The sequence below is a fragment of the Equus caballus genome, chromosome 17 (genome assembly GCF_041296265.1).
Source record: "Equus caballus isolate H_3958 breed thoroughbred chromosome 17, TB-T2T, whole genome shotgun sequence".
NCBI lineage: Eukaryota > Metazoa > Chordata > Mammalia > Perissodactyla > Equidae > Equus > Equus caballus.
Window position 1 is genome coordinate 47,256,475 of NC_091700.1, and position 19,975 is coordinate 47,276,449.

Sequence of the window (19,975 nt, forward strand, 5' to 3'; positions counted from 1 at the left end):
TACAAAATGATCACCATGATTAAACTATAGTTACCATCTGTCACCATGCAAAGTTATTACAATATTATTGACTATATTCCCTATGCTGTACATACCCATGACTTATTTATATGTGGAAGTTTGTACCTCTTAATCCCCTTCACCTATTTTGCCCATCCCTCCAACCCCCCCCCACCCCTAGTAACCACCAGCTGGTTTCCTGAATCCATGAGTCTGTATCTGTTTTGTTTTGTTTCTTCATTAGTTTTGGTTTTTAGATTTCACATATAAGTAAATGAGAAGATATTTGCAAATCATACATCTGGTAAGGGGTTAATATCAAAATATATAAAGAACTTGTACAACTTAATATAAAAAAAACCCTCAATTTAAAAATGGACAGAGGACAGCCCTTTGGCCTAGTGGTTAAGTTTGGCATGCTATTCTTCAGTGGCCCAGGGTCATGGGTTCAGGTCCTTGGAGCAGACCTACACCACTCGTCAGCCATGGTGTGGCAGTGACCCGCATATAAAATAGAGGAAGACTGGCACAGATCTTAGCTCAGGGCTAATCTTCCTCAAGCAAAAAAAGAGGAAGATTGGTAATAGATGTTAGCTCAGGGCTAATCTTCCCCTGCAAAAAGAATTTTAAAAAAAGGCAGAGGACTTGAATAGACATTTTTCCAAAGAAGACATACGGATGCCCAACAGGCACATGAAAAAATGTCAACATTACTAATCAGGGAAATGTAAATCAAAACCACAATAAAGTTCCTATTCTTAATTATCATCAGTCACAAGTTATTCTGATACTGTAATATGCATGATGATTATAAAGATCAAGCATTTAAAAATAAGCTCAGCAAATAAAACAGAAAAATCTCTTTAGAAATTGTTATAATAGGTGAGATTTGTTTTCCATCCATCAGTGGTTTTGTTTTGCTTTTCAGAGTGATCTGAAGGGACGCTCACTAGGATGGCATTTTTTTGTTTCGTTTTTCCATAAATCTTAAAAGGTTGGTGATACTCCAACAGTTGTCTTAGTTCCCCTGGTCTTGGTTACACATAGCTCACCCTTGGATGTTCTGCTGTTTCCAGTTGATTTCGTCCAAAGCGTTAATTTGGAAGCTCCCAGGCAAAATAAGAGAAAGATTGCTGCCTTTTGTTTCCTTAACTAAGCAAGTTATCCTAAAGTTCTGCTGAAGATGGATTGAATTCCCCACCCTCACTCCCCAGAGTGTATCTTTGTGGGTACTGGAGCTGCAGCCTCCTAGTTTCCCTTCACCCACCTAAGCCTTTCACTTTTCTCCCATCAGGCTCTTTGGATCCCAAGGCCCCATCCTGCATCCATGAGAGAGAGCCCTAGGCCATGGGAGCTTCTGAGGTCCCCAAACTCATGCCTTTTGTGTCAACAGCTGAGGAGCTGCTAAACCTCTGGCAGGCACTGCCAACAAAAACCACTGCCAACAGAAGGAAGCGGGAGATGAGTGTTTGATGTCCAAAGCTGGAATTCAAAATTACTTTTTGTTTAGGGAGCGTTGCCCTTGACGCTTCCCCCTTGCTCTGCTTTGGGCTTCTTTTTGTTCTGTGAACACATCAAGCTTTTCCAAGCCTCAGCATCTCTGCTCTTAACTGTTCTCTCCGCCAGGAACTTCCTGCCACTTATTTTCTGTCTCATCATTCAGATATCATCCAGATGTCACTTCCTCTGAGTGGCCGCCTACCCCATGAAAACACTCACTCTTGCTTGCTTCATAGCACTTTTCACTGTCTGAAGTAATCTCATTCAGCTGTTTGTTTAGTTTTATGCTCCGTGTCCCTCACTCCTCTTCCTCACACTGAAATATATGCCTCATGAGAGTAGAGACCTTGCTTCTCTTTGTCCACGACTATCTCCCTTTCTTAGGAGAGCGATGCCCTGGTGGTGGGAGTTTGTCAAATGTTGAATGAATAAGATGCATGAATGAGATTGATGATAGTATTATGACTCTGCCTTAGCAGCATTTCTTGTCAGAGGCTGCAGAGACCAGCTTGGAAAGTTCTCTATCCTGCACAGTGGGACAGGTGTTTCTCTTTTCAGATATTTGCCTTGGGTGTAAACTTTTGGAACAACTTTTCTTTCTTAAGTTAGGGATTACCTCTACTTCTGTGATAACAATTATTGTAGTATATTAATTGAGAGCAAAGAATAAGTAAATATTTTCTCTTTTAAATAAACCGAGTTGAGATGTTTGAGAGGTTAACTCCTTGGCAATCGGCATTTTTAAAGTTATTTCCTCCTTCTGTCCAATTGCAGCCTTTCATTGCACTCACGCTAGTTTACTCATTGTCCCTGGGGTAACCTAGTGGTTTTTGTCAGGCTCTTCCCACCTCTGGAATGCACGCACATTTGTCTTTGCTTATTCTTGGCATCCTACTCAAGTCCTGCTGATTCCCTGCTGCATTTCTTGACTGCTCCTTCGGGCTCACATTTCTGTGGTCACATAATACATAAGTAAGGCTTATTGGACTTTATCACACTCTAACTTATATTGCTCTCTATGTTAATTATTATTAACGGGTCACATTTATTTAAAACTTGCTGTGTGCCAGGCACTGCTCTGTGTAATAACTCCTTTTACCCTACAGCAGTCCTGTGATATAACTGCTTTTACTAATTCTGACACACCATACCTGTCTGTATCTTAGGGATAAGGAATCCTAGCCCCAGGAAGTCAACTGGCTCTGGGTCATACAATGGCCATGTTGTGGGGGCAGAATTGCACCTTGCAGCTGGCTTCAGGGCCCATGCTCCGCGTCCCCAGCTGCGCAAATCCAGGCGAGCATGTTCTCGGCCGGGCTCATGCCCTGTCATTCTGTGCACATCAGTGGCAAGCCCAGTCAGTGCCCTACACAGAGTACACCCTCCATAACATACACTGGTGATAGTGATAATGGGTAGGACACAAAGCCCCAAAATATAAGATCTCAGGTAATCACTCTGAAGATGCAAAAGGAATTCTAGGAATCCACTGAATTCTTTCATCAATGAAATAATTTTCTAGGTCTGTCTTTTGGTTACTTACTGTGCTCTCTCCCCTGCTTCTCCCAGAATTGTTGGTAGGGAAGGACGGGAACAAACACAAGAGTAAAGAAATTTTGTTTACTGCCTTTTGAGTGGCTTCTTCTAGATACAAGGAGCGGGTCCTTTTGGGTCGGGATGCTGACTGAGAATGAGGCTGCCATGTGAGAGTGAACACTTTATAGAGGGCTTCTGGAACTTTGTGAAACTTGAGAGGGTTTCCACCGATTTGTCTTGGTGACCTTGTTACCTAAGACAAGCATAGCACCCGATCAGAGCAGGTCACGGTTGGCACCATGTGTGTTTTACAGTTACTGATATATTGTTTAAAATGTTTTCTTTTCCAGAAGACTGCCCCCACCCAAAAACAAAACCAAAGTCAACAGCCAAATGAAAAATTAGAAGAAGTATTCGCAATACCTACAACAGATGATGGGCTAATTTCCTTGCTAAATAAAGGGCTCATATGTATCAAACGATAAAAAGTAACAACCCAGAGGAAGATAATAATTAAAGAATGTGAAGGATCAGTCCAAAGAAAAATGCAATGGCCAAGAAACATGTCCTTAGTCATGTTGAAAGAAAAAATTAAAATAAGACATTATTTTCAGTTGTCAGTTGGAAGCAATTTAAGCAGGTGCTACTATCCAGTGATGGTGAGACGTTGTGACACTGTTGGAAGGAGTGTACATTGGCAAATATATTTTGGAAGAGTTTTAGTTGTAGCTATATAAGATATGCAGCTATAACGGCAAGATAGCATATTGCATCTTCTTTTGCAATAGTCAGAACTTGGAAATACCCTGAAAGTACACCAGTAGGGATATAGGTATCATAGCGACCTGTTCAATAGGCTGCAAAGTAGCCATTGAAAAGAGCAAGTCAATCTCTGCCAATAATCTGGACCAAGGCTACAGGAATTTTAGATATAGTTGAGCATATTCGAATAAAATAGCAAATGTTTCCATGTAGTTTAAGCATGTACCAGCAAATATGCACATGTGTAAATATGCAACTATATATGCTTGTATAAGCATGGGCTGGACATGAAACTTTATGGTTATTATCTCTAGGAAGTGAGATTATGATGAGAGGAAAGCCTGCATTTCTTGCTTAACTTTTGAACCAGCTGAAACTTTTACTTTAATCATATGTTAGTTTTAAAGAAAAACTCTAGTTAAAATATATTCAAAGCACTTTACTAAAGAGAGTATGCTTCAGCATTTTGAAAAAGAATCTAATTCTTAACCCAAAGAATTAGATATTTTTCCTTGTGGTCCATTCTCCTGGCATGTTGTAATTCCTGTTAGCAATTAAGATTTTCTTTGTTTTAAATTATAAACACCACACATTTTGCTAACCTCCTCCATGACTCTCTCTCCCATCAGTTCTGAGTGGTTCCTTTCCTGCTGTATTACCTTTGGCAACTGACTTGAAGGAGGAAGTTCCATATATTCTCTCAATTATGATCCTTGTTCTCCTGTTCATAGTTTTGGATATTTATGATTTGGGTTAATTTATATATACACCTCAGGAACAATAGAGGAAGCATATTTCAATAAGTACTGCTTTTCAGAAGTTGTCTGAACTGCCTGAGAGACAGTGAGGTCTAAATCTGCAGAATCTGCTGTGGATTTGGGGTCCATAGATTTAATTTTAAGTCCCCCTGAACACTGTATTCTCTTCCATGTTGTGCAAAAAGTAAGGTTGTACACAGAATACTGGATTCCAGTGTGGTTGTCAAGAGCCAAAGGACAAAAATGGTTTTTATTAAAGAAGAGAATTGAGCTTTGAAAATGAGAAAAAACTGTAAAAATACCAAGTAAGGGTGCGTGTATTTGGAGGGGCTATTTTGGTGACCTGTGAGGAATCAGTAAGCTGGAGGGTGTGTCTAACTCTGAACACCATCCCCTGCTTCCGTGAACAGACACAGCTGAATTCTGCTGAGACTGGCCAATAGGCCAGATGTGTGTGAGTTTCCCAGATTTAGCTAAGTGAGAGGTGCAGTGAGCTGGAACGTCCCCAGTAACATATTTTTACTCTGTTTGTGGCACCTTTTTTGTTATGGAAGCCGAATTCTTTGCAGAGAAGAGGGGCAATGGATGGGGGGCTGAAACAAGAGAAGTTTTCTCATGTTGCTTCTGTTGTCTTTAAGGCAACAAAGTGTGGTTAGAGGATAGAAGTACATGATTAAGTGGCAGAAAAGAAATGCTGTTTTATCAGAAAGATATCTCAGTCCCAAAAGCTATGTTGGCCAGCTGGTAAAAGGAAGTCTGCTACATGAAAATACCTAAAAACCAAGTCCGATAGTTTTCTTGTGAAAATCTACTGCTCTTTAATCTTTGTATCTTTTGTTGATTTTCCATCTATAATTTGCCATAATGATCTGTTTTCCCTTTACCTGGGAGAGCGGGGGGAAAAAAGATTGAAAAAAATGAATTGCTCAACCTATTTAGTGTTGAAAGGTAGAAGTGTGTCTTTGTCACAGAGGTAAAAACAGATAAAGGAAAGCCTGCCAGAGCAGCTAAGGGAAATCAGTGACTAGTTCACAGTGATCTATGATAGGAATGCTGAACTTATCCTGACACCCCCATGCAAACCCAGACCCATCCTGGGAACATTCCGGCTCCTTCAGTGCTGTGCTGGAATCTTAGTGCAGCCCGAAAGCCAACCCAGCCTTGCTACGCCTCAAGGAAGTGAGTAACCAGCTAATTGTTTTCAAATTAACTGCTGCTTGAACAGGGACACCCAGAGGAATAGCTCACACTGGAGACTGCAAAATTCTTCTGAACAGTCAAGCCCCGCCATCAAAACGACAGCTGATGGCCTTTCGGCTGAAAACCCAACAGTGGTCAGAAAGGTGCTTATGGAGAGTAGAAAGGGCAGCTGCCAGCTAGAAGCCTAGCAAAGACCTTTGCTCTTCTCCCCAGAGGTACCCAAATCAGCAGATGTTGCCTTCTTGATCACTCAGCCCCATGTTGGTTTCCCAGCCCTCAGGATGTACCTCAGACGCATCCTTCTAAGCAGCATTGGCTCATGGTGCAGCTCTTATGGATGGGATGTCCCCTCTAAGTCTTCTCTTTGTTGTGATTTCCTGCAGTGGGATCTTGGGCCTAGATTTGCTGAAACTTCATAAGGAAGGAGATATATGTGAGTGTGAAAGAATATCAGTTCTAGTAAGCAGTATGGCCCCATCAAATGTAACCTTCTAATAAACAGTCTTCCTGTATCTTGTTTCTCACCATTCCTGTTTTTTCTACTTACAGCTGCAAAATGTCTTCTGTTTTCAGCCTAACTCCTTAAGCTATTGGAACCTGGCAGGTTTAACTGTAATGTGTCTTAGGATGTCATCCTTGCCTGTGATGGGGGAGGTCAAAGATGAGGTGCTATTTCTAGCACTGAATGAAGCTCCTGATCGTGCAGGGTGTCCGATTCCATTCAGAACCAGAAGCTCACTCAAAGCCACCATGCTTCTCACCTCTGCCAAGTTTGCCTCTCCGAGCATGGAGCCATCCCAGACCGGAGGTCCTTCCTCGTGCACTCATTTCTGTTCCTGCCAGGGAGTTTCTTCTTCCAGAACCATCCTCCAAATGCCCTTTTCCTGAAATTGTGGCTTGCTCCTAGGTCTTCTGAAACCCATTTTCTATAATCTGGATTCCTGGTAGCCTCAGACTTCTTAATAGAATCCTGGCCATAAGTGGAACTTGCCTTGTATATAGAGGACATCTTTCCTTTGTAATTTCTATACCCAAATGCTCCTGGACTTGAAGATGGTAGGCACATTCTCCTGACTCGCCGTTTCTTCTCCCGTCTTCAGTAAAAACTTTCCCACCTTGAGGCTCGTGCAGTCCGCCACTGCCCTTCCCGGTCATTGGGGTGGGACTTTTCTACCTTACCCACCTCTGCTCTGCAACGGGAAGCCTCTCCTGCTTCACGTTGGACTGTGTGCTTTTACCTCCATGTCCTTGCTTTTCCTCTTGATTGGAATATTTGTCGTTTTTCTCTCTCACCTACTCAGATCCTGTCTAGCTCAGGTCATTTACCTTTCCCCTAGTCCGTTCCCCGAAAACTCCTGCCAGTAGACATTTCTTCCTCAAATCTCACTATAGACCTTCTTTGGCACATAATTATATGCAGCGCTTGTGACAATCGACTTTTATTTTATATAATTTAAATCTTGTAATGCCATTTAATTTTTTAAGTGTCGTATGCCTTACTCGTCTACTTAGATTGTCAAGCTCTTCAAGGATAGAAACTTCTGGGAACTTTCTTTTATGTAATTACCATCAAACCTATGTCTGATATTTGTGTCTGATAAATATATGTTGAATGAAAGAAAGAATCAATCATGAATAAATATTTTCAGATGTTTGGGAGCCTTGCCTTCTTATTTTGCTGATTTGCCAGCTAAATTTGACCTTTCTAAACAAAATTCTTGATGTGACCTCTTAGTTCTCAGCTTTAACTTGCTGTGAGGGTTGGGGGAGTTACAGTAAAGTGATTGGAGCTCAGAAGAAAGCAATACATTTAATTAAACATTGTAAGTACAAAGTAAAAGTTGTAGTAGAGTCAAAATAGTGTCTGTATTCACTACCATCTCTATAAATAAGGAAACACAGTGTCCTTAAGGGCAAGCCTCCTGTTCTCTGTATTGATCACTGCAAAATGCTTCTTTTGAGGTTTGCTCCTTATTAGAAAAGAAAAATAATTAATTCTATAATTAAAACAATTGGACAACTAAGCCCAGTAACTTTCTTTAATTTCCTGCTTGTTTTCTGAGAAGCATCAAAGAGAATGGGGGAGGTTAAGGGTTTAGAAAAAAATACTACTTTTTATGTCTCATGATACAGTTAGAGCTCACCATGGGACGCTTTTTGCTCTGCTTTGAACGTCTATTGGCATCCAAGTACTTTTCATTTTAGGAAACCATCTCCAAGGAGAGTATTTTAAGTAAGGGGAGATTTGGGAAGATTGAAAACTGTTAAATATAGGAGGAGGTAGGTTGTAAGCGCTGACCCTTGCTGCACTTTGATTTCTCTGCTCTGTGCTATCTCTATAGAGCAGTCTGTCATCCCTAACTGCAGTGGAGCACATTCATACATATTTACCAGTTGCGAATTATAAATGTGCAGCCCAGAGAGCAGCAGTGTTCTTTGTCTTCTGCTTTTTTCCCGCACTAGTGATTCAGAAACTCTTAACACATCCAGAATTTGGAGGCTGGTTTTATAATTGTCATTTCCTTTGTACACCAGTTACGTCTTTGTAATTTGAATGGAATCTTATTTTCCAGTTTGGAAGCTTCCGTATAGGTAGACTGAGGTTTTCTCCATCCAGTGTCAGGGCTCTGATATAATGACTTATTAAGGTACTAGGAGGAATATTGATCCTGCTAATAGCTTCTGCTTTGCCATGCAGTGTTTTACATTTTACTCAGCTGAAAGACCATATTCCCTTTCTCGTCATCTGATTGACCGTAAATGCTTTGGCCTTTCCTCTGCAATTATCTCACTTACCAAAGCAGTGGGTAAAAGTCAAGTATTTATAGACTAATTAGTGAAGTCAACATGTCGAAATAGAGTACTTTAAATAATACAAAGAAGTATTGTACAGTACCGTGAAATTAGCAAAGTTAGGTAAAAAGAAAAAAGCAAGGGATGAGGACGCCAGTGGTTGAGGACACATATGCTACTGATGGCACTTGTCTTTTGTGTGATGATTAGTACACAGCAAAGGAAATGTTGTACTAATAGCATTTTTCCTCCATACCTTCTCTCCTTGACCTAACTTCTTTTCACTTACAAAAGCTTTGGGATATTAATGGGTTGTGAGTTATTTTAGATTCATTTTTTAGCATTAGTATCTCAAGGTATGTACGGACAGGAATATATCATTTAACACTTGAGCTCTTGGGTAGAAAGACATGATAAAAATGCAAGTATCATTTTCTTGTATATAAAGCTACTTTGTGTTTTCAAAATGTCTTAGATGTTTTAATTATTGCCAGGGTATAATTAGCCCAATTTTGAAAATAAGAACATCACTGATGTAACAGAAAGTGTATTGGGCTGGAAGTCAGAAGACCAGGTTTGGTTCCTGGCTTTGTAACCAGATGTGTTGTCCTTGTAGTGGTCATGCACATGCTCTGGGCACCCATTTCATCATTTTGGAACTAGCGATACAAAAAAATTATAAAAATCCAAGGAGACAATGAATGTCCAATTACTTCGTAAATTGTATAGCATTATAGATATGTAATTCTTTTTTCTCCCCTTCCCCCCAGGTTTATTGAAATATTATTGACATATAATATATGTAAGTTTAAAGTATATAATATGATCATTTGATGCACACATATATTGTGAAATGATTACCACAATAAGATTAGTTAACACCTCTATCTCCTACATAATTTCCAAATTGTTTTGGTGGTGATAATATTGAATATCTACTCTCTTAACAGCTTTCAAGTATATAATACGGTATTGTTAGCTGGAGTCATCATGCTGTACATTAGATCCCAGAACTTACTCAACTTATAGCTGGAAGCTTATAGACTTTGACCTAGCATCTCTCCATTTCTTCCATATGCCACTCCCTGGCAACCACCATTCTATTCTCTAATTCTATGAATTCAACTTTTTAAAATTCCACATATAAGTGAGAACATACAGTATTTGTCTTTCTCTGTCTGACTTATTTTACTTAGCATAATACCCTCAAAGTCCTTTCATGTTGTCACAAAAGGCAGGATTTCTTTTTTTTATGGCTGAATATGTATATATATATATATACACACACATACACCACTTTTTCTTTATCTATTCATTTATAGACGGACACTTAGCTTGTTTCCATGCCTTGGCTATTGTGAATAATGTTGCAGTGAACATGGGGTACAGATGTCTCTTTGAGATAGAGATTTCATTTCCTTCAGATATATACCCAGAAGTGGGATTGCTGGATCATATGGTAGTTCTATTTTTAACTTTTGGAGGCACCTCCATACTGTTTTCCATAGTGGCTACATCAATTTACATTCCCACCAAGAGTGTACCAGGATTTCCTTTTCTCTACTTCCTTGCCAACACTTGTTATTTCTTTGTGATAATTGTGATTTTAACAGATATGAGGTGATATCTCATTGTGGTTTTGATTTGCGTTTCCTTGATGATTAGTGATGTTGAGTACCTTTTCATGTACCTGTTGGCCATCCGTATGTCATCTTTGGAAAAATGTCTATTCAAGTCCCCTGCTCATTTTAATCAGATTGTTTGTTTTGCTTTTGAGTTATATGAGTTCCTCATATAGTATTGTTACTGAAAGTTTGGTCTCTGATCCTGATGCCAATCCAAATAATGAGAACAGAGTCTTGGGTGAAAAAGGAAAGCTTTACTTTGCCAGGCAGAGCGAGCAAAGCAAGGGCTAGTGCCTCAAGAATTGCTAGCTCCCCGTTAAGATTAGGTAGAGAAGGGGGGTTGTGGCCCTCTTGGTCAGCATTTTCCCATCAGACTGTGTCTGAGGCTACTTCCAGCAGAGGAGACAAAGGATTTCTCAGATGAGTGTCCTTGGCTGTTTATTTTCATGGTAGATGGTAGACTGACGTCAGGAAGCCGAGGAGGTAGGCCCGGAAAGCTTCAGTTTCTTGATGTTCTCTGGACATTAGTTTCTCTGTAAAAGAACTTCAAGGTCCTGTGATTAGCCGCAACTTTAGAGGGAGCCCAGCATGAGGCCATCTGGACTTTAATAATTTGTAACTTCTATTTGGTTTTGAAGCTCAGGGAGTCAGAGGTTAAAGAAACAAATGTTTACATATGATGTAACTAAAGAACCAGGGAACTTGGGAGTGTGTGCCTTTAGTTTTAACCCATATATGCTGGGTCCACTGTAGGAGAACCAGTATCAGGGCTGATATTAACTAAGAGCCAGTAACAGTATGGATATTAACCCCTTATCAGTTAGATGGTTTGCATGTATTTTCTCCCATTCTGTAGGTTGCTTTTTATTTTGCTGATTGTTTCATTTGTTGTGTAGAAGCTTTTTAGTTTGATGTAGTCCCACTTGTTTACTTCTGCTTTTGTTGCTTGTGCTTTTGTGTCGTATCTAAAAAACAATTGCCAAGACCAATGACAAGGAGCTTTTTTCCCCCTCTGTTTTCACCTAGTAGTTTTATAGTTTGGGGTGTTAGATTTAAGTCTTCACTCTAATTAATTTCTAATTCGTCTTCAATCTAGTCATCTTCAATCTAATTCATTTCTAATTAATTTTTGTGAGTGATGTAAGATGGGGTCCAGTTTCATTCTTTTGCATATGAATATCCAGTTTTCCCAGGACCATTAGTTGAAGAGACTGTCCTTTCCCCATTGTTTGGTCTAAATACCTTGTCGAAAATCATTTGACCATATATGCAGGGGTTTATTTCTGGGCTCTCTATTCTATGCTATGGGTCTATATGTCTGCCTTTATGCTAGTACCGTGCTATTTTGATTACTGTAGCTTTACAATAAGTTTTGAAATCAGGAAGTGTGAGACTTCTACCTTTGTTCTTTTTCAAGATTGTTTTGATTATTCAGAGGGCCCTATGAATTTTAGGATGAATTTTTCCATTTCTGCAAAAAATGCCATTGGAATTTTAATAGGGATTGCGTTAAATCTGTAAATCACTTTGGGTAGTATTGACATCTTTACAATATTAAGTATTCCAATCCATGAACTTGGGATTTCTTTCCATTTATTTGTATCTTCTTCAGTTTTCTTCATCAATATCCTGTAATTTTCAACATATAGATCTTTCACTCCTTGGTTAAATTTATTCCTAAGTATTTTATTATTTTTATCCTATTGTAAATGGGACTGCTTTCTATATTTCTTTTTCAGATAATTTGTTGTTAGTGTAGTTAGTAATTGCAGAAATGCAACTGATATTTGTATGTTAATTTTGTATCCTATAACTTTACTGAATTTTTTTATTAATTCTGACAGTTTTTTGGTGTGACCTTTTTTTTTTATCATTTACATTACCTAAGGACCAGTGATGAATTCCTTTAGAGATAAATGGAGGCAGAAATAGGATTGCAGCCCAAACTTCTGTTAAGTTAGTAATGTTGCTTCCTGTTTTTGCCTGCCTTATGCCTTCTGATTAGACGTGTGGCTGGATCCTCATGTACACCTGCCTTTTTGCATCCCATATACATTTTGGAAGGGATGGAAAATCTCTTTGGAATCTCCGGTGGAGATTAAGGAATCTCTTTGGAAATAACAAGGAATGTCTCCTTATCCAGGAGCCACCTGTAATTATTTATATTTTCCCAAGTAGCGTTAGTGCACTCGGAATGATACTTTGTGCTTTCTCACAGTATTCTAGGCCTGGAATGGAAACAACAACAACAACGGCAAGTGAGTGCTTCAATATGTGAGCCTTCAGTAAACATCGCTGTGTGCCTGGTTTATGCCGTCCTTTCTGTTTGTTCTTTTCCTTTACTTCCTCTAATCCCTCTCCTTGCCATTATCTGCAGGAACTAACAATTTGCAAAACCACAAACTGAAGCAAAACTGAATCATACAAAGGACATCACAAAGGAAGGAGGCAGATAAATTTTAGTGAGCCGGTTTGAAGGACTTGGTGAGTGCTTTGACCACAGTGAAGTGTGAACTTTCTCTTCACACCTTGTCATCAGGGCAGCCAAGTGTCAAGTTCAGTCTGTCTTATGGGGTAGCATTCTTTTCTTTTTGTTTGTTTTGTTTTGAAAATTAAAATGGGTGTGAATGGTGGTGATCCTACATTTGCTATTAACTTCTGCCATGACTTCTTAGAACACTCAAGGCAGGTTTCCCTGATTCAGTATATAGATGTTGTAACTACAGCTCTCTAATCCTAAACCAAATAGTAATATTCATGTTCAACTTTGTTGCCATCTTTCATTTCTATGTACCTTTCCCACCTCCTGGTGCCCCCTCTCACCTGTCTTCAGGTGCCCGTGGTGTCCTTATGTTACATCTCACTGCCCAAAGTTCCCATTTTGTTTCAGGACCTCTCAACCCTCAGCCCCAACACCTGCCCACCTACAAAATATCCCGGGCTCCAAAATTACCTTCTCCTCCTCCGTGTCATTACAAACTCCCATTTTTTTCTCTTATTATGGCTGGCTAAATTAGGAAAAAATAATATCATTAAACTAATTCATAATAAGGTGTCTGTGACCAGTGAAGTTCCTTTCTTAATTCTCCTATGGGTATGTTTCAATTTTAAAGGAGAATGGCAGTCTCCAAATATGCTCTTTATTTGGGTCAACAATAATTTATTCATTCATTAGTTTAACAGATAACTGAGCTCCTAGTCTTACCTTCATGAGTTAAGACAGATAAAGGACGATGAGCTTGGGTAGATTCTTTTGAGTGAGTTGGTCCTGGACCTTAAATTATGATATAGGCTAAACCCTACATCAGGCTTGTCTTGACTCTACTGTTTATACCCAGGAGAGGCCGTGATCCAACCTGTGCCTACCCTCTAGGCAGCAGCAACTTCAGAGGAAGTGGAAGGAGGAAAAACAGTTACGGAGATGAGAGGAAGCAAGCTGGGGCATGGAAATGCAGTGAGAAACAAAGGAAGGAGAAGGTATAGCCAGAAGAGTTGAATTATTTAACCTTCGAGGTCTCTTCTGACCCTAAAATTCTGTGTAAATGAGAAAGAAAAAGGGAGGAAAAAAGATACAGAATGAAAGGGAAAGGAGGAGCATTCTGGGAATATAGTAAAGGCGCATTTGTTAGCTAAAAGCCTCCAGGTTAATAAATTATGATGTGGTGTTTACCTCCTAGAGCAGAGGTGAGCCCTTTTCTGTGGCTTCTAGGAATTTCAAAAACCAATCGGCATGTGGCCTCCCTGGCATGCCCCTTTCATGACATCAGAGAACGTCTCCCGTGGTGAGGTTGAGGCTGTCAATAAATACTTGAGCATTTTCTTTTTAAGCATTTTCTTTCCTAAGCTAGAACCCTCCAAGAGGGTTGGGAAAATGTCAAAAAATCTCTCAGGGTGGCTGGGCTAAAGGTCCCTGCTCCTTCCTGGCAGAGGTTGGAGATGGCTCAGGCACCAAGGCGTCAGGTGGAGACTGGGGCAGGCTAAGAACAAAGCCCAGCTCCTTAGAGAACAAATGTCTTCTAAACTGAAGAAGCAAGGGGGGTGGTATTTAAGTATTTGTGAAGAGAATTTAAACACACTAAGCTTACTGTATACATGTTCAGTAAAAACAGTCTCATCGTATCTGATTTGATGCCCACGCACAGTTGTGCTGGGCCCATCCTCTCCTGCCCTGGCCCGAGTGTAGCCGTGGAAGGAAAGAGCTGTCAGGTAGCCCCCAGGAGCCTAGAACAGCTTTGTGGGCAGTTGTGCCATCATGATATTAGGTGCAATTTAACCTTTTTTTTTTTTGAGGACAATTAGCCCTGAGCTAACATTCACTCCAATCCTCCTCTTTTTTTCACTGAGGAAGATTGGCCCTGTGCTAACATCCATGTTCATCTTCCTCTATTTTATATGTGGGACGCCTGCCACAGCGTGGCTTGATGAATGGTGTGTAAGTCTGTACCCAGGATCTGAACCAGCGAACCCCAGGAGGCTGAAGCGGAACATGTGAACTTAACCACTGTGCTACCTGGCTGGCCAAGGTGCAATTTAAGTGGTGTGAAGATACCAAATGTTCTTTAGCTTTGCAGTCATCCTGTTATCAAATGCAGTCATCAACTATTGCAGCTTATTAAAGCTATGACTATCAAATTTGACTAAATTGTAAAGTATCTTTTATGATTAAAAAATGTTTTTGGTATATAAAAATGCTTTGTGGCTTTAAAAGGTCCGTAGCTCCCTGGAGCATAAATATGTCATGTAACTTTTAGAAGACAAATAACCCCCCAAACTCGATTTAATTGTTCCATTTCGAGGCCTCTCCATGGACAGATGTCAGCTATGTTCTGTGTTAGGTGTGTTATACTTGGAAGAGGATTTGAGAAAGCATTTCTTGAAGAGATAGCATCTCCAATTTTGATTTTATTTTTAAAAGCCAAGTGAAATTAAATTTAGGATTGTGTGTCTTTTTAAGTTATCTGAACATTCTCAAAAAAAACAAGTCTCTTGGGTTATTAGAATGTTTGAAGGATTTTGCTGGGATAAGACACGATTACCCTAGGGATTTACTCTCTAAATATGGGTTGTTTATGATCTAGACTTTTAAACGATTAAGAGACATATTTGGTGATATGAAACCCTTGTCTTATTAGCATAAAATGGTGATTTAAATTGCTGTTGTAATATCTCGAAGGTTTATCAGACCAAGACGGTTAACTCTTCCGTTCTAATATAATACAAAGTGCAACTCTTTTGCTATGTACAAGTATCCTAAAGATAGCTCTCAGAGTCTTTGTAAGGAGGAGGAGAATTGGTGTTTTGGAGCACGTTACAGTGGGAAAGTTACTTAACCTCCCTGAGCCTCCATTTTTCTCATGTGTAAACAGGGCCAGTAATAATTTATGCCTCTCGGGGTTTTTGTGCTGCCTGGCTGGGTCTCTGAGCAGTGGCGTTGCATCTTATTTCAAGCAGGGGTTAGATATCTTTTATCTGCAGTCAGGTACAGGATGAGAGAGATGTGTAGGCGACGCTACTCTTCAGATACCCTAAATTTCTCATGAAGAACAGTAAACGTGGTTCTCTGCCTACTTGTACCATCTCTTGGGAAGTCCTGCACAACACACTGTCCCTGCAGCGTGGACCAGATTGCCAGTGATGAGCGCTGGAGAAAGATGCCATGTTGTATGAAAACTTGCATATCGTGGGACTCCACGTGTGTGTGAGATACCCAACACCATACCTTCTAGAGTTAATATCAGTTTCCCTTCTCCTTGCTTCTAGTATCTTGGTATCAGTCTTTTCTGGACCAATAGGAGCTGCATGTGGGATTCAGTACAGCATTACGTCCTTGATCTCAAGAGTTCAACTTGAAGTGGATGGTTCTGAAACCTGAGCTGTTAGAGCTGGGTTATTGTGAGATAGTCCTCATTTTCATCAGATACTGAGGAGGAGACATATGAGAATTAGGCTCAGAGAGTGCATACATTTTCAAGGTGCAGAGGAACATCCTCTAGAATGTACTTATGCAGTTAGTATTTCAAGTAATGGTGAATTTAAGCAGTGTTAAAAATAACATCATCTGAAAAGGCACGCGTTGCTGTTCCATAGGCTATTTTTACATGAAGTATCTTTGATCATAGTGAAACACAAAACTTCTATTTTTGTGAAGTCAGACTATGAACTGAAAATATAAATGGAGTTAGAGATGAATTAAAGTGATTTTACTAGGTTTGGGGTTGAATAGAGGGACTAGCACTTCCTAATGGATTATTTTAAAATACTTTAGTGGTTAATGTTTTACTATTGTTGTCTGAGTTTAGGCTTTAGCGACTAGGTAAAAATGCATCTCTGTTACTGAATTTTCCAATTTCCATTTACAAGATAGAGACATTAAAGATGAAAGCTTTTCTAGAGACTATTTCATTGTTATTTCAGAATAAATTCGGTATGACTGATATTACAGCGGACTGACTGCTATACTGTGAGACGTAAGAACCATCTCTGTCAACAGTGGTCTAATTCCATAAATATTTGCTATTTTGTGCCAAGGATTGTCCTAGATGTCAAGGATAAAAAGCCTTTTGGGAATGTGTTATATATAAGATGAACAACTAAACAGAGAGCTTCAAAAAGTGTAGTAAATTCAACAACAAAGGGGAGCACAAGTGTCTGTGGGAAGACCAGAAAGGGCCCCTGAACCAAAGGATAGGAGTCTGGAGAGAGATTGTTGTTGTTGTTTTTTTTTAATTAACGATTTTAAAGTGAGTAATTCAGTAGAATATGGGGAGAGCTTTTGCTGGAGGGAATATCTGAACTCAGTTTTGTTTTGTTTTTATTGAGGTTACATTGGTTTATAACATTATATAAATTTCATGTGTACCTCATTATATTTTGACTTCTGTCAAAATAATATTCACCTACATCGTGTTCACCACCAAAAGTCTAGTTGCCATTCTTCACCATACATGTGTGCCCCTTTACCTCTTTGCTCTCCCCTCACCCTCTTCCTCTCTGATAGTCACCAATCTGTCCTCTGTATCTATGTGTTTGTTTGTTTATCTTCCACATATGAGTGAAATCATACACTATTTGTCTTTCTCCGTCTGACTTATTTCACTTAGCATAATAGACTTAAGGTCCATCCATTTTGTCAAAAATAGCAAGATTTCATCTTTTTATGGCTGAGTAGTAGTTCATTGTGTATATATAAACCACATCTTCTTTATCCATTCATCCATTGGTGCACTCTTAGGTTGCTTCCATGTCTTGGCTATTATGAATAATGCTGCAGTGAACATAGGGGTGCATGTATCTTTTTGAATTAGTGTTTTCGTGTTCTTTGGATAAATACCCAGAAGTGGAATAGCTGGATAGTATGTAAACTCAGTTCTGATAGGATTTTGAAGAAAAGAGGAGGAAACAAGTAAGTGGAGGGAACAGTATAGACATTATATAGTAAATATCTGTTGGTGTTGTATAGCATCGTGCATTTCTTGCCTGGTAACAGCACCTCAAGTTTTTCTTTGAGAATAGATCTCTTCTTCTCCTGTGGTGTTCACATGGTGCTAGTTGCACCCCAGTTGCACTAGTTGCATGGTGGGAGAGTAGGCCCCCAGGGCTGGTCAATCAGCCATTCAGAGTATTACTCCCTTACCCTGCAGACTACAGAGATGACCTGTGAACCAAGCCAGGTTCATGAGACCCAATCCTAAAACATTTGTTGCACTTGTGGAAGAAGTTTTGTTTTGTTTTAAATTTAGGTTGTTATATGATACAACATAAATCTTGAATTTCTGATAGTCATTTTGCCTCTGTTAAGGATAACCTGCTTAAAAATAAATCCAACGCAGAGGGCAGCAGAATTAAGAGATGGAGAAAGTTTCTGACAATTTAAGCACCTAGATCTAGCCGTACCTTAATTCATTATCCCTTGGACTTTTCGGTTAAGTGTGTCAACAAACTCCCCTTTTTACATTAGCTACGTTGAATTGGGTTTCTGTCATTTGAAACCGGAATAGTTCTAATTAAATGTTTTGATTTTTTTTAAAAAATTGCTTTGCTTTTAAGAAATTTTATTACCTTTGACTTAAAAAAGAAACTGTGGCAGTTTCCAAATAAGTCTGTTCCTTCCGAAAGGGAGACTTATTTCCTCTTTTAATGTGTTCAGATAATCAGAAATGTAAGCTCAGTTCTAAAACTATTGTCTTATTTCAGAACAGCATTTTATACCAACTATACTCAAAAGAAAAGACTTTCACCAAATTTTAGACATAGAAAGTCATTAATTTTATATAAAATTTTATATTGTTTTTTATATTCTCTAGCCACTCTCTTGGCAGAGAGGACTTAGGTTTCTGGAAATGGATGCCCCTGGCAGTGGGAAAGTCAAACCTGAACACCTGTTTAGAGTCTGCACCTGCCCTGCCCGACCGCATTTGGGGTCTCAGACCTCTCTGTCCTCTGGGGTTTGCGGCGACATCTCGGCGTCAGAGAGTCCCGCTTTCCAGAGGAGCTTCTGAGAAGATGACTTTGTGTTGAGTCTCACTGCAGGTTTTGTGAGCCATCTGAAGATAGGCGGATGTATTTGGGCAAAACATGGTTTTATAATATCTGATCACCCATCATGAAATCAAACTACTCATTTCCGATAGTAAAATTTCCCAAGTTGTTTCCTCACCAGTATTTCAAAATCAAAGCATTCCCTTCGGACATACGAGACTGAAACAAACCCAAATTCCACCTATATTTGTCTTGTCTGGTGATTATTTAGCAAGTGCACTTTCAGATCTTTTTCCTCTTCGATGTCTTTATCAGTTACCTTTTCAATCAAAGATAACTTTTATCTTCACACATCATTAATGAATTTTTAAGAACGTTGCTTCCCTTATGCACATATCTTGTCATTTATCTGGCAGTACGAATTAAGTTAATGTGTTCTTCTATGGGCTCTCTGGCTGTTGGAATCCATTTCATTTCCTTACTTTAGTCTCTGGTTTGTTTTCATTTAAGGAAACCACAGCAGATATGGACTTAAGAACATTAATTTGACAAAAGTGGTTGATTGTATTAGGGAAATTTTTCTTCATGGAAACAAAATTCGGACTTCCCTAAAGAGTCTTATTTCCCTGTTGGTCTGTGAACTTAGAGTGGAGTTCTTGGAGTTGTTAACTGTGGCCCAGTTCAGAGCAAGAGGACTGGCCAGGCCTGCCTCTCCCATGACTGAATGGTGGGCTGAGCCAGCTTAACAAATGGTGCGCTTGCATGCCTTGTTGAAACAGTAATCCTTGATTGGTCCAAAGGGAGATGTTGACAACACGTATGGGAAGGAAAGCAGTTTGGTCCAGCCTGCCTTATCCGTGTCTGAGAGAGAGAACTTCACAGAAGGCACTCACTTCCAAGAATTCCAATCGGACGTCGGGACTTGGAAAGTCAATCCCAGGGATGTTGTGAGAAGGATAATTTATGTTTTGATTATCGTCTGGTTTCTGTTTCTTGCAATTCCAGTCACTATGAATACAAGAATGGTAAGTGAGAGTGTCAGGGCAGCTGAAAGGTCTTTTCTTGAATGGTACATTTATTTAGACGTAAACAATTTATCATCAAAGTTGCATCTTGATTGAATCACAAGTAGTGGAAACGCAGAAATTGGGGGTGTGGGGAATGCATCTCTGTGCTCTTGACATCTGCAGAGTCCTGGAAGGCATGGAACCTTAGAAGGTGGTGAGCTGGAGACATGCAGTGAAGTGGCAAAGGATATTTATTTTGATGTAGGTCCCTTCTAATGGTTTCTCTTTGCTATTAGAGTGATGTAGGAACTCTTTC

General features: G+C 39.6%; 1 protein-coding gene across 32 annotated transcripts in view; it reads left to right on the forward strand.

Annotated features, from left to right (window-relative positions):
* Window positions 1-19,975, forward strand: part of ENOX1 (ecto-NOX disulfide-thiol exchanger 1) — a 536,733-nt gene that overhangs the window by 194,241 nt on the left and 322,517 nt on the right. For 3 of the 32 annotated variants that reach the window (XM_023621631.2, XM_070239802.1, XM_070239814.1), the window contains exon 3: window positions 12,552-12,658. The exons of the other annotated variants lie outside the window; for them this stretch is intronic. The gene's annotated coding sequence lies outside the window, so the exon portion shown is untranslated. The remainder of the gene's footprint in view (window positions 1-12,551; window positions 12,659-19,975) is intronic. 32 annotated transcript variants of the gene reach the window in all.